General features: G+C 41.4%; 1 long non-coding RNA gene across 1 annotated transcript; it reads right to left on the minus strand.

Annotated features, from left to right (window-relative positions):
* LOC110259484 lies at positions 435-12623 on the minus strand. The gene is made up of 4 exons (XR_002341916.1): positions 12388-12623; positions 11954-12021; positions 8769-8884; positions 435-494 (listed from the first exon to the last, which is right to left on the minus strand). It is a non-coding gene; the product is annotated as an uncharacterized LOC110259484 (long non-coding RNA).

Consider the following 14149-nt stretch of genomic DNA (forward strand, 5'->3'; position numbering starts at 1 on the left):
GAGGCCAACAACTGCAGCTCCAATTTGACCCATGGCCTGGGAACCTGGGAACCTCTATGTGCCACAGGCACAGCCCTAAAAGACAAAAAAAAAAAAAAAAAAAAAAAAAAAAGAGTAAATGTGTTGATATTATTGGGAGCCAGGGTTCTCACCATGGGAAAAAGGAACATAGAAATATGAAATGTAGAAAGGCAAGAAAGAGCCCTATGGGGATGAGCTGGGACTAGAGGTACCGGCACGAACTCATTTCTAAAATTGGTATATAGGAGTTCCCATTGTGGCTGAGCGGAAACAAATCTGACTAGCATCCCTGAGGATGCAGGTTTGACCCCTGGCCTCAGTAAGTGGGTTAAGGATCCAGCACTGCCATGAGCTGTGGTGTCGGTTGCAGACACGGCTCAGATCCCGCCTTGCTGTGGCTGTGGTGTAGGCTGGTGACTGAATCTTCAATTTGACCGCTAGACTGGGAACCTCCACCTGGCACAAGTGCGCACCTAAAAAGAAAAAACAAATAAATAAAATAAAATTGGCATAGAGAAATAGATATGTGTATATACTTGTATGTGCATACGATACATGCATGGGTGTGAATACGTACATGCATGTGTGTGCGTATGTGTTATACACGCATACATTTCCTAGTTCTGCCTGCTGAAAAGGCCAAGAAGACCCCCATGGAGCGATAAGCACATCGAACACTGAGATGGTGACTTCTGCTCCCATTTCCTGCTCAAGGCTCCTTGGAGAAGTGGCACATCCTAGGCCTGAGGCCAGAAGTGCATAGGATGAGACTAGAATTTCATAGTATGCCAGAAAGTAGGGAAATACCTGTGCACAGGGGCACACACACCCTCAAAGTCATGGGGACATGTCACAGGAACAAGGAACCAGTGTAAGTGGCTCCCCTGGTCTGGGACAATATGAGGGATTCCGGAATCCACACTGATCATAAAAAGGTATATGTGTGTAAAATACATACTTATCACACATAATGTATACTTACACATATAGTATACACAAGTATATATTTAATATATACTTACATATAATATATATTTATTTATTCATAAAGGGCAGGGGAAGAAGTTCTCTTCCTTTAGTGGAAGGACCAATGGCAACTAGTAAGTGTAGAGGGAGTGATGGAGCTGGAAAATCAGCATTTTGCAACCATCAAGGTAAGGATTAGTGTCAGCAAAAAAATCACCAGTGGATACTAATATTATTACTGTTACTAGTTTCCTATTATGATTAAAATCGATTACCACAGACATTATGAGATGTCTCCTTGACATTTTACCAAGATTTTTTTTTTTTTTTTTTTTGGCTTTTTGCCTTTTCTAGGGCCGCTCCCTGCAGCATATGGAGGTTGCTAGGGGTCTAATTGGAGCTATAGCCGCTGGCCTACACCACAGCCACAGCAACGCCGGATCCTTAACCCACTGAGCAAGGCCATGGATCGAACCCGCAACCTCATGGTTCCTAGTCGGATTTGTTAACCACTGCACCAAGACGGGAACTCCCCAAGAAGTTACTTTTTGTATCTTCCTAATAATGTCAATACCTTAGCCTTTTTTTTTTTTTTTTTTTTGCTTTTTTGCTTTTTAGGGCCATACCTAAGGCGCATGGAAGTCCCAGGACTAGGTGTTGAACCGGAGACGCAGCTGCCGACCTACACCACAGCCACAGCAATGGCAGATCTGACCCACATCTGCGACCTACACCACAGCTCAAGACAATGCCACATCCTTAACCCACTAAGCAAGACCAGGGATCAAACCCCCATCCTACTGAATCCTAGTCAGGTTCGTTAACCACTGAGCCACAAAGGGAACTCCCTACTGGAAGAATATTTTAACTACCTCAACCGTTCATTATTCTCATGCATCTTCTACATATATTTTAAACTCTACGGTTATATTTACCCATGTTCATTCCCATATTTACCCTTTCTGGTTCTCTTCAGTCTCAACTGCATATCTACATTTCTATGTGGATAACTTTTATCTCTTGAAAAAACTAGGATTAGGGAGTTCCCGCCGTGGTGCAGGAGAAACGAATCCGACTAGGAACCATGAGGTTGCGGGTTCGATCCCTGGCCTCGCTCAGTGGGTTAAGGATCCGGCGTTGCTGTGAATTGTGGTGTAGGTCACAGCCACAGCTCGGATCTGGCGTTGCTGTGGCTGTGGTGTAGGCCGGCAGCTATAACTCCGATTGGACCCCTAGCCCAGGAACTCCATATGCTGCTGGTGCGGCCAAAAAAAAGAAAAAACTATGATTAATGTTTCTTTTAATAAAGACTTGCTGGCAACTTACTCTCTTAGTTTTTGCTTCCTTAAAAAGAAATCATAAAACTTCCTACTTCACACTCATTTATAAAGTCTATTATGGAAAAATACACATATTTACACATCAGGAGGAGAATAAAATTATCTTCAATATATTCATCACCGAGCGACAACAATTACCAAATCCTGCCATTCTACCACTGTCTATACTCCCCCAAACTCCCTAACTTGATGATTTTTTTTTTTTTTTTTTTTTTTTGTCCTTTTAGGGCTACACCCAGGGCATATGGAAGTTCCCAGGCTAGGGGGCGAACTGGAGCTACAGAAATTGGCTTACACCCAGCCACAGCCACGCAGGATCTGCGCCACATCTGCAACCTACACCACAGCTCACCGCAACACTGGATCCTTAACCCACCAAGTGAGGCCAGGAGTCGAGCCCGCATCCTCATGGATGCTAGTCGGGTCCGTCATAGCTAGCCACGACGGGAACTCCCGGACGATGATGATGTTTGCCAGCTGTTACATTCTAAGGTAAGATATAGACACGTGCAAGTGTAGATCTTGTCCGATGGTTACCTCACTTAATTGCCTCCTTTATCATAAAAGGGAACATTTTCCTCACCTTCCCAAATTCCCTCATGTCCCTTCCCAGTTAATCTTCACCCCCAGAGGCAACATCATTTTCACGTTTTTCACCTCAAATTGGTCTTAGTTTTAAAACTTCATAAAAATGGAATCACACCGCACAGAGCTCTTTTGTCTTCAGCTGTCTTGGTTTGGACATCAATCCGTGTAGCTGTGTGCATTAACAGTCTATCACTGGAGAAGAGCACCACCTTGTATAAACAGACCCGGATCTGTTACATCCATTCTCCTGGTGACGAATATTTGAGTTTGGGTGGTTTTTTTCCAGTTTTTTGTTATCATGAATAAAGGTGTAAGGAGCATTCTTATATAAGATGGGTTATGGACATATATTGTTATATCACTCGCATAAATAACTAGGACTGAAACTGCTAGAGCAAAGCTTAAGTGCCTATTTAACGAGCTAAGAAATTTTCAGAGGTTTCTAGAATGGCTGTGCACTTTTATGTTCCTACCAGCAATACGAGAGCTCGGGTTGCTCTACACACTGGCCACTTTCCTGATGCTTCATAATGCTGAGCACTTTTTCACACTTACTGGCCACTCAAATAGCTTCCTTTGTGAAATGTCTGTCCAGTCTTTAGCTTATTTTTATGAGGGTTATTTGTCTTTTACATTATTAAGTTGTAAGAGTTTTTTATGTATTCTGAATACAAGTTCTTTTTCAGTTATATATCTCGCAAATATTTTCTTTCAGTCTGTGGCTTGCCTGTTTTCTTAATGGTGGTTTTTGATGAACAGATGTTTTTACTTTTGATAAATTCCGCTTCATCAATGACTTCTTTCATCGTTCGATCTTTCTGGTTCTGAGAAATCTTTGCCTAGCCCCAGATGATGAAGATTATTTTCCTTACTATCTTTAGAGTTTGAGTTTTTCCATTTACTTTTATGATCCATGGCAAATTAAATCTTGTATATAGTGTGAGGTAGGGAGGTTGAGTTTCATTTGCCCTCATGTGGATACTCAAATTGTTCCAGCACTTTTTGATGAAAAGACTTCTCTTTCTCCATTGGTTTGATTTGGCAACTTTACTGAAAATGAACTGACCACATAAGTATCTCTTGAAAAGAATGTGTATTCTGCATCATTTGGTGAAGAGTTTTCCCGTCAATGAACTCTCATATCCTTTAATCGCCACTGCCGCTGCAGTTCTCTGATGCTTCTGAATATATGGCTTTTATGGTTGGTGTTTCCACGGGGAGGGGGTTAGTGGGAGCACTGCCTTGCCACAAACTACTTCACGCGTCTGGAAGTGGAACTCTTTGGACTGAATGTGCCTCCTGGAGATAGACGCTCTTTCCTCTTTTCTCCTATAGGAATTCCAGGTTATACATTTCCTCCTAGGTCCAGGCTTACTATCATTGCCATTCCATAACAAAATTCCACAGCCTGGATGGCTTAAACAACGCACTTTTACTTTTCATATTCTGGAGGCAAGGGATTCTAAGATCAAGGTGCCAACAGATGTACTGTCCGGTGAGGGCCCTCTTCCCAGTCTGCACACAGGCCATCTTTCTGCTGGATCCTCACGTGGTGAAGACAAAGAGGGCTCTTGCCGCTTCCTCTTCTTTTGTTTGCTTATTTATTCATTTATTGCTTTTTAGGGCCGCACCCATGGCATATGGAGGTTCCCAGGCTAGGGGTCGAATAGCAGCTACAGCTGCCAGCGTACACCACAGCTGCAGCAACACCAGATCCGAGCCGCATCTGTGACCTACACCACGGCTCATGCCAATGCCGGATCCTTAACCCACTGAGTGAGGCCAGGGATCCAACCCACAGCCGTGTGGATCCTAGCCGGGTTCGTTAACCGCTGAGCCATGCCAGGAACTCCATCTTTCTCTTCTTTTAAAGATGCTGATCTCATCATGGGAGCTCCATTCATGTCACCTCATCTAAACCTAATTACCTCCCAAAGGCCCGGCCTCCAACACCATCACACTGGGGATTAGGGCTTCACCATAGGAATTCTAAGGAGACATAAACATTCAGTCCACAGCTCATAGGTTTCCCTATGTTGTATTTTCATTATTATTTAGTTAGTTCCTCCTCTCCACTTTGCTATTCTTTGACCCACGACTTTATTTAGAAATATACTGCTTCTATGAGGCCACCATCACCCTGATACCAAAACCAGACAAAGATACCACAAAAAAAGAAAACTACAGGCCAATTTCACTGACGAACATAGATACAAAAATCCTCAATAAAATGCTAGTAAACCGCATCCAACAATACATTAAAAGGATTGTACATCATGATCAAGTGGGGTTTGTCCCAGGGATGCAAGGGTTCTTCAATATCCGCAAATCCATCAGTGTGATTGACCACATTAACAAATTGAAGAATAAAAACCATATGATCCTCTCAAAAGACGTGGAAAAAGCCTTTGACAAAATCCAACACCCATTTCTGATAAAAAAAATCCTTCAGAAAGTGGGCATAGAGGGAACCTACCTCAACATGATAAAGGCCATATATGACAAACCCACAGCGAACATCATTCTCAATGGTGAAGAGCTGAAAGAATTCCCACTGAGATCAGGAACATGACAAGGATATCTGCTCTCACCACTACTTTTCAACATAGTTTCGGAAGTCCTAGCCATGGCAATCAGAGAAGAAAAAGAAATAAAAGGAATCCAAATTGGAAAGGAAGAAATAAAACTATCACTATTTGCAGATGACATCATACTATACCTAGAGAATCCTAAAGACTCTACCAGAAAACTGTTAGAGCTCATCCATGAATTTCGCAAAGTTGCAGGATACGAAATTAATACACAAAAATCGACGGCATGTCTACACACTAACAATGAAAGAGCAGAAAGAGAAATTAGGGAAGCAATCCCATTTACCATCACATCCAAAAGAATAAAATACCTAGGAGTAAACCTACCTAAAAAGACATAAGACCTGTACTCTGAAAACTATAAGACACTGATGAAAGAAATCAAAGATTTCACAAATAGATGGAAAGACATACCATGCTCGTGGATTGGAAGAGTTAATATTATCAAAATGACTATACTACCTAAGGCAATCTACAGATTCAATGCAATCCCTATCAAATTACCAAGGACATTTTTCACAGAACTTGAACAAAATATTTTAAAGTTTGTTGGGAAGCACAAAAGACCCAGAAAAAGCCAAAGCCATCCTGAAAAAAAAAAAAAGGAGTTGGAGGAATCAGGCTCCTGGACTTCAGACTATACTACAAAGCAACAATCATCAGAAACATGTGGTACTGGCACAAAGACAGAAACATAGATCAGTGGAACAGGATAGAAAGCCCAGAATTCAACCCACCCACCTACATCAACTCATCTATGACAAAGGAGGCAAGGATATACAATGGAGAAAGGACAGCTTGTTCAATAAGTGGTACTGGGAAAACTGGACAGCCACATGGAAAAGAATGAAACTAGAACACTCCCTAACACCATACACAAAAAGAAACTCCAAATGGATTAAAGACCTAGATATAAGACCAGACACTATCAAACACTTAGAGGAAAACATAGGCCAAACTCTCTCTAACATAAATGACAGCAACATCTTCTCAGATCCACCTCTTAGAGTACTGACAATAAAAACAAAAATAAACAAATGGGACCTAATTAAACTGAAAAGTTCCTGCACAGCAAAGGAAACCCTAAACAAAACAAAAAGACAATCCACAGAATGGGAGAAAATCTCTGTAAGTGAATCGACTGACAAGGGATTCATCTCCAAAATTTATAAACACCTTCTTTGGCTCAATACCAAAAAAATGAACAACCCCATCCAAAAATGGGCAGAAGATCTAAACAGACAGTTCTCCAAAGAAGACATGCAAATGGCCAAAAAACATATGAAAAGATGGTCAACATCACACATGATTAGAGAAATGCAAATCAAAACCACGATGAGGTACCACCTTACACCAGCCAGAATGGCCATCATCGAAAAGTCTACAAACAATAAGTGCTAGAGAGGGTGTGGAGAAAATAGGAACCCTATTGCACTGTTGGTGGGAGCGAAAATTGGTGCAACCACTGTGGAAAACAGGATGGAGATTCCTCAGAAAACTAAACATAGAACTCCCATTTGATCCAGCAATCCCACTCCTGGACATCTATCCAGAGAAAACCATGACTCACAAAGACAGATGTATGCTGATGTTCATTGCAGCACTATTTGCAATAGCCAAGACATGGAAACAACCTAAATGTCCATTGACACAGGAGTGGATCAAGAAGATGTGGTGCATACACACAATGGAATATAAATCAGCCATTAAAAGGAATGAAATACTGGCATTTTTACCAACATGGATGGACCTAGGAATTACCATGCTAAGTGAAGTCACTCAGACAATGAGATGCCAACATCAAATGTTATCACTGACAGGTGGAATCTGAAAAAAGGACAGAATGAACTTCTTTGCAGAAGAGATACTGACTCAACAGACATTGAAAAACAGTTTGGGGGATGGAGGATGTACTTGGGTTATGGGATGGAAATCCTGTGAAACTGGATTGTTATGATCATTATACAACTACAGATGTGATAATTTGAGTAATAAAAATATATATAGAAAATAAAAAAATTGAAATATGCTGCTTAATTTCCAAACATTTGCGCATTTTCTAGTAAGCTTATTGTTACTGATTTTAGCTTAATTCTACCATGGTTAGAGAATACCTTCTGTGTTTCAGTTCTTTGAAATTTGCTTTATGGCTCAACATATGTTCAGTTTTGGCAAATGTTCACATGCACTTGAAAAGAATGTACAGTCGACCCTTGAACAACTCATCAGGTTAGAGCACTGACTGCATGTGTCAAAAATCCAAGTGTAACTTGCCAGTTGGCCCTTCATATCCACAGTCCCACATCCTCAGAGTCATCCAACTGTGAATAGTGCAGTACTGTAGGACTAGTCAGTGAAAAAAAACCCACATGTAATGGATCCACACAGTTCAAACCATGTTGTTCAAGGGTCAACTATAAATTCGATCTCTCACTGCTAGGAGGTGGCAGTATTATGTTATTTAGGTCAACTTTTTTATTATATAGCTCAATTCTTTTACGTTTTTATTTTATTTATTTTTCTTTCTATGGCTACACCTGCACCACATGGAAGTTCCCAGGCTAGGGATTGAATCTGAACCCCAGCTGCCGGCCTACAACACAGCCACAGCAACACTGGATCCGAGCCACATCTGTGACCTATACCACAGCTCACGGCAATGCTGGATCCCTGACCCACTGAGCAAGGCCAGAGACTGAGCATGTGTCCTCATGGATACCAGTCAGGTTGGTTACTGCTGAGCCATGACAGGAATTCCTTGATCCTTTTAAATCTTGATTTTTTTTTTTCTGCTTGTTCTATCAGTTGCTAAGAGAAGACAATTTCAAATAATCTCCCACTATAGTTGTAGATTTGTCTTTTTCCGTTTTAGTTTGTCCAATTTTGCTCTTTACGTTTTGAGCCTCTATCATGAAATGCCTATGAGTTTGAATTGTTACACATTTCTGGGGATTGACCCCGTTAACGTACATAATCCCTCTTTATCTCCAATAATGCTATGTTTTGAGGTCCATCTAACTACATCGGTTTTCTTCAGTTACTGTTTGAATGAATGTCTTTTCCCATCTCCATTTTTTTAATAATTCTGTATCCTTATAATTAAAGTATATTATTTAAAGAAACATTTTGGGTAAGTCTGTTGTTTCTAAATTTACTCTATCTTAGACTTTGAGTTGGAACATTTTCTTCATTCATATTTAAGGTTACAACTGATATTTAAGTTTCAGCACTACAATTTACTATTTATTTTCTATTTTCTTACCTCTTATATGTTCCATTTCCCTTCTTACTTTCTTTCATATGAAGTATTGTTTCATCCTATTTTTCTTCTCTATTGGTGAAGTTACACATTCAGCTTCTATTCTGTTGATGATGAACCTAGAGATTACAACACGCCTTTTTATTAAAATCTAGTATAAATGAATAGTCTAACAATCTCGCAGACAATACCAGGATTTTATAACATCTCAGTATCCCCATCCTTCTGCCCTTAAGCTACTGCTGTTATTTTAATTACATATACGTAATCTAACTGTATATGTTTATGTCTATTAACACTTATTACATATGATTGAAGTGTATGTGATTTAAAATGTTTGTAATCCCACAAGACATTATTATTGATGTTTTCAACAGATAAAACTCATTTGGTTTAATCTACCTGTTAACTCTTTTAAATAAAATTTTATTGCACAGCAAAGGAAACCATAAAAAAAAACCAAAAAGACAACCTACAGAATGGGAGAAAATAGTTTCAAACAATGCAATGGACAAGGGCTTAATCTCTAAAATATACAAACAACTTATACAACAATAGCAAAAAAACCAACAACCCAATTGAAAAATGGGCAAAAGACCTGAATAGACATTTCTCCAAAGAAGATATACAGATGGCCAACAGGTACATGAAAAAAAATTCTCAACATCACTGATCATTAGAGAAATGCAAATCAAAACTACTGTGAAGTACCACCTCATACCTGTCAGAATGGCCATCATTAACAAGTCAACAAATACCAAATGCTGGAGAGGATGTGGAGAAAAGGGTACCCCCTACACTGTTGGTGGGAATGTAAAATGGTACAGCCACTATGGAAAACAGTATGGAGGTACCTCAGAAAACTAAATAGAGAACTACCATATGAACTGAACAGATATCCAGACAAAACTTTCATTCACCCGTATGTTCATTGTAGCACTATTCACAATAGCCAAGACATGGAAACAGCCTAAATGTCCATCAACATATGAATGGATTAAGAAGATGTGGTATATGGAGTTCCCATCATGGCACAGCAGAAATGAATCCGACTAGGAACCACGAGATTTCAGCTTCAACCCCTGGCCTTGCTCAGTGGTTAAGGATCTGGCGTTGCCATGAGCTGTGGTGTAAGGCACAGACGCGGCTTGGACCTGGTGTTGCCATGACTGTGATGTAGGCCAGCAGCTATAACTCCGATTGGACCCCTAGCCTGGGAACCTCCATACGCCACATATTTGGCCCTAAAAAGCCACACACACACACAAAAAAAGAAGATATGGTATACATACACAATGGAATACTACTCAGCCATAAAAAAAGAACAAAATAACATCATCTGCAGCAACATGGATGGAATGAGAGACTCTCATACTAAGTGAAGTAAGTCAGAAAGAGAAAGCCAAATATCATATATCATTTACATCTGGAATCTAATATATGATACAAATGAGCCTTTCCACAGAAAAGAAATGCATGGACTTGGAGAACAGACTGGTGGTTGCCAAGGGGGAGGGAGTGGATGGACTGGGAATCTGGTGTTAAGAGATGCAAACTATTGCATTTGGAGTGGATAAGCAATGAGATCCTGTATAGCACAGGGGACTATATCCAGTCACTTGTGATGGAACATGACGGAGCATAATGCGAGAAAAAGAATACATATGTGTGTGTGTGTGAGACTGGCTCACTTTGCTGTACAGTGGAAACTGACAAAACACTGCAAAACAACTACAGTGGGAAAAATCATTATAAAAATAATAGATAAATAAATAAAATAAAAAATAAAGATTTTATCTTAGGATAGGTTTAGATTTACAAAAAAAAGTTGTAAAGAGAGTTATATATATTTTGCATGCAATTTTCCATATTGATAACAATTTATATTACTAAGTTACATCTGTAACAATTAGGGAGCCAACACTGGTACATAATTAACTGAACTCCATACTTTATTTAGCTTCCATTAGTTTTTCTCTTTTTTTTTCTTTTTTTCTCTTTTCTATTTCCCCCTCTTTCTCTCTTGCTCACTCTCTTTTATGGCCGCACTTACAGCATATACAAGTTCCTGGGCTAGAGGTTGAGTAAGAAGAGCTGCAGCTGCAGGCCTACACCGCATCCACAGCAACGTGGAATCTGAGCCATATCCACGATCTATGCCACAACTTGTGGTAACACCAGATCCACAGATCCTTAACCCACCGAGCGAGGCCAGGGATCGTATCTGCATCCTCATGGGTACTACCTGGGTTCTTAAACTGCTGAGCCACAACAGGAACTCCTAGTTTTTCCCCAATGTCTCTTTTCTGTTTCAGGATACCACTTCATGTCTAGTTATCACTTCTCATCTGGTCTGAGACAGTATCAGATCTTCCTTGTTATAGATGACCTTGCAAGTTCTGAGGGGAACTGGAGTTTTGCAGAGCTCAGTATATGCTCCCTTATACATTCTCCCTTCTGCCCTACCGCACTCACAGCTTCCCTGCAAGTGTGTTTCCTAGTAAAGTGGCAGCATGCAAGCTTTTACCTCCGCCTCTGCCTTCTAGGAAATTTGGACTAAGACTCTCTTATTCTGGGTAGTAGATCTTTGAGATACCCACTGAAAACCTAAGCTGTTCATCATATCCTCTCCTGATCAGTAGGTCTCAGACTCCAACTTTTGTTCCTGCCAGCTGGTGAGAGCTGTCAAAAGCTATACTTAGTTTCTCAGCTGCCACTTTCTGATCAGCTTTTCAATCAAAAGTTCAAATGAACAAATATCTCAAGGATTGAGCAAATAGTGGACTCGGACTCCTGGTCTCCCTTTCTCTCCAAGATCTTGCTTTTAGTAATGTTTGGTTGCTCTTTAACGCCATCAAACAGTCTTCTTTTCTAGTTATTTCTAGCCAGAAACTTCGTCTGGAAAAAAAAAGGCTAGCTCACCATCATCCCCCCCCCCACCCCCTGATCCACTCCAGGAAGCAGAACGCACAACCATGAGTTTTAACGGGAACCCATAGGGTATTGCTAGAGAAACTGCTGTTTCCTTATAAACTCTTGCAGGCCCCAGGCCCTGGAGAAAACAAAATGGGACTCTGTCCCCTCATGGGCTTCTCCTTTTATTTGTTTTTGCTCTCAGTGCCTGTTTTCTAACAGCTCTGCACGTTTGCATGTTTTGGTGGAAGGTAGCTGAAGCAGTTTTTCCTTACCTCATGCAGCTGGTTATTCCAGGTGGAGAATTTTTAGACATGCAGGAAAAGCACAGGCAGGGTTGGTCCTGTAACAACGGCAAGGGAGATGGAGGTGGAGGCATGTATCTCTAAGATACCTTCCTCGACGTCCCCAACCACCACCAGAGACCGTCCACAATCCTGGGGTCAGCCCACTGCCCCTTTCCATAAACACGGACTCCATTTCTCCCTTTCATGAAGATTCAGCTATCATATGTGCATCAGCTATTATATAGCATTGCCCTCTGGTGGTACAGAACTGTTAGCCCCCTGTACTGAGTGTGTCCAGAGTCCTGCTGTTCTAAGCACTCTGTCCACAAAGGAGACAGAACAATAACAACAACGACAAAAGGACTGCCAACCCTCACAGCTAATAACGAGCCTCCCTCCCTGCATCTCTTGCCCCAACTCACCTGGCAAGCTCAGGAATGTACCTATCACAACTGCTTCTAAAGTAAGCGTCAAGAGGTGGCAGGCAGGAGGCCACGCTGGCTTCTCAGATTTAAAAAAAAATTCCTTGGGGATGTCTCTATGCTGAGAAGATAGGGGTGATCTGGAGAACAGGACTTTCCTAATTTCCAAGTGGCTCCTGTGTTCTTTAGGCTGGGCTAGCTGCTGTAACAAATAAGCTATGCATTTCAACACTTTATACAGTCAAGTTTATGGGCGGCTTGTGCAATGCCCCGACACGGGTCTTCCTGATCAGCTGACGCTGCCACATGGCCCTCTCCACATGGCGTCACAGGGCCCCGGGCCCCTTCTGTCTGAAGGCTCTGCCCTCTTCTAAGATCAGAGAGGACGTTCTCCTAGGCCAGAAGACAGGAAGTGGTAATCAAGGGTTGTACGCCGGAGGGGTTATGGGCCAAACGTGGAATCTCTATCCATCACTTCTACCCACTCTGGGTATTCCCGTGGCCAGCATCCAGTCATGTGGCTGCACCTACCTGCAAGAGGGGCTGGGAAGCGCAGCCCAGTGCTTGCCCAGGAGGAAGAGGTAAGTAATTTGTGAGCAGCTACAAGTCTCGGCCACAGCTCTCATTTGCATGCGCGCGTGTTTATCCTTTCTGAAGAAAAAGTTAAAAAAAAAAAGCTTATTTTATTTTATTTATTTATTTTTTTGCCCCAAAGCCCCTAAACCTTCTTGGCTCTTTCACTCCTCAGTTTTCTCAAAGCCTGAGTTGACAGCAGCACTGGATTTGGTTTCTCCAGCTTTTAACACTAGAAGGAAAATACTTTTCAATTAAAACATGGAATATTTTTCTGGTCCTGGGAGCAGTCTAATCAGCCAACATTATTTTTATTGAGGTAACACTGGTTTATAACATTAAAGAAGTTTCATGTGTGCAACACTATATTTCCCTATAGTGTGCTCACCACCAAAAATTTAATTTCCATCCATCGCCATACAGCTGATCCCCTTGACCCATTTCACCCCCTCCACCCCCCCAAACATTTTTCTCTGGTCACCACCACTCTATTCTCTGTGTCTCCATGTTGTTTTTGTTTGGTTTGTTCATTTATTTTGGCTTTTTGTTTGTTTTTTAGATTCCACATATAAGTGATGTCACACGGTATCTGTCTCTCTCCATCTGACTTGTTTCACTAAGCAAAATATTCCACAGGTCCATGTGTGTTGTTGCAAATCAGCCAACATTATTTTTAAGTAAACCTTTTATTGAAATCTGACATAATATTAAAAATGCAAAAAAACCCTCATTAGTAGTCAGCTCAATGAATTTGCACAGGGTCACGATAGCCATGGGACCATCACCCAAATCAAGAAATAAAACACGACCACTATCTAGAAGCTAACAAGTAAAGGTTAGCAGAAGGTTCTTAGTGATGAATGAATTCTAGCGGCACTGAATTGGGCTCTGATGCCTCCTGACCTTTAAATGTTAGCTCCAATTGTGAGGAGAAGATGAAGCAGCCTGGGTTTTGCCCTCCCCTTGATTCTATCATCTCAATTACCTCTGGCAGGTCACTTCCTCTCTCTCAATCTCGGTTTCTGCATGTGTACAATGAGAGGCGTGACTAGCAAGCCACTAAAGTCTCTCAAGCCCGAACAGTGTGGCTGCAGGACTTGCTGCAAACCCCAGAGGACGGGGTATGGCGGGGGAATGCATGTTGGGCCTAGAAGGAACCCCAACGGTAGAGAGATGCTCTCGCTCCAAG

The sequence above is a fragment of the Sus scrofa genome, chromosome 2 (genome assembly GCF_000003025.6).
Source record: "Sus scrofa isolate TJ Tabasco breed Duroc chromosome 2, Sscrofa11.1, whole genome shotgun sequence".
Classification (NCBI taxonomy): domain Eukaryota; kingdom Metazoa; phylum Chordata; class Mammalia; order Artiodactyla; family Suidae; genus Sus; species Sus scrofa.